Genomic DNA, 1925 nt, shown 5'->3' on the forward strand with positions numbered 1-1925 from the left:
AAAAATCCATCTAAATCCAAGAAGTTATTAGGTGATGTTCTTTGTCCCAGCAAGTGTATGATATTTTCTTTGGGAACAATTAATCCTCTTTTTAGAAGTATAACATTAGGTATAAAATTGATACTTGTTTAGCGCACTACTCACCCGCAAGGGTCTCAAGGATCTTGAACGAATACCGCTGTGGAACCCGTACTGGCTTTCCCTGTGAGGCATCCACTCCTGGGCACCCCCAGGGTGGGAGCCGTTGTGGAGATTAAGCAAGATATTGCCGAGAGTTGCAGAGTGGGACTCCATGATTAGAATAGGCAACGAGGAGAGACTTATCAGGTCCGTGGAATTTTGAGCCCAAGTCCTGCCGAGGCGGGGAATTGAACCCTGGTCCCGGGCTAGACCTCTGCATCAGGGTCTGCCGCTCTGTACATTGAGCCACACTTCTCCACATATTATATGTGGAGCACATGTGCAAACTTGCTATTCCATATGGAGCAATTTAACACATTTTGCAGCATGTGTAATATGATCTTGTATTTGTTGGAACATCTTTATGAACCTGAAATGAAAAATAAACAGAATTGCTACTAGAAGATGTTCTTATTTAACACTTCTTATTGTCACTATATTTTTTGCTTAAGCAGTGAAAGGAAGGCAGCTTGTGTCTATAAGCCTCAATGTGCATAAAGGTATTCAAGGAGGGCTCTTACTGAAATATAAATGTATACTAATCAATCATTAGGTCTGGTAAAGCGCAGCTGGTCACCACAGGTGTTCTCCAGGTGCTGGGGTTCTGAGCGCCTTGGTCGGATGGCCCTGGTAGTCAAAGAGCCAAGTCTTGAGCTTCTTCCTGAGGTCCTCCAGTGAAGGGGCAGTGTGTAGGTGGGGCTGTGGGGGTTCATTTCAGGACTTGGCAGCGAGGTAGGAGGAGTGACCTCCGCAGCAGCTTTGACAAATGTGAGGGATGTGAGCCAGAGCGAGGGTGGAGGAGCCAAGCTCCATGGTAGGTTGATGGAACGTCAGGGGATCGTTAATGTAGGTGAGTCCGGATTTGTGATGAGCTTCATAGGCGTGTATGAGGAGTTTGAAGAGTTAACTTTCTCAGACATTGGAGCCAGTGGAGAGCCTTGATGTGAGGGGAGATGCTAGTTCTTTTGGGGAGGTTGAGGATGAGTCTTGCTGCTTTGTTCTGAATGGTTTGGAGGCAGTTCAGGTACTGTTTGGAGGGTCCGGCTTAGAGTGCGTTGCCATAGTCTAGTTGGCTGAAGATGAGGTCCTGGGTAACTGTCTTCCTGGTCGAGAACGGTATCCAATGTAAGATCTTGTGGAGCATGCAGAGGATGTGGAAGCAGGCAGGGGAGATGATGTCGATCTGCTGCTTCCTGGTCAATTGACAGTTCAGGACGATTACTAGGTTGTGTGCATGGCTGGTGGGGGTAAGCAAGAGGTTAAGTGCAGTGGGCCAGGTTATTTTCTTTGAGGTAGCATGTGAGCTGGCAGTTGATGCTTTTTTTTAAAGACTTTTGTTTAAAAAGGGAGTAGTGAGAAGGGGTGGTAGTTCTTGAGTTCATTGGGGTTAGCAGAGGGTTTCTTTCAGAGGGGCTTCACCTCCATGTGCTTCTTGGAACAGTGCCTGTGGTGATGGAGGTTTTGAGGCGTGCAGCCGATTGCTTCCCTTCCTTGGTTGTAGATGTGGCGTGGGCAGGGGTCTATGTGAGCTTCAGATTGGATGAAGTTCATAATGGAGATGGTGTCTTCTGTCAAGAGCTGGTTCCAGTTGGTGATTTTGTGGGAGTGCAAGGAATCAGTTCGGTTACGGAGGTGGTTGAGGTTGGTGGGTTTGGGGTTGAAGTTGCTGCTGATGTCGGTGATCTTGTGGTGGAAGTAGTCCGCCAGAGTGTCGCAGAGGTTTTGCGAGGGGTGGATTGTGTTCG

The sequence above is a fragment of the Lissotriton vulgaris genome, chromosome 4_1 (genome assembly GCF_964263255.1).
Source record: "Lissotriton vulgaris chromosome 4_1, aLisVul1.2, whole genome shotgun sequence".
NCBI classification, from domain to species: domain Eukaryota; kingdom Metazoa; phylum Chordata; class Amphibia; order Caudata; family Salamandridae; genus Lissotriton; species Lissotriton vulgaris.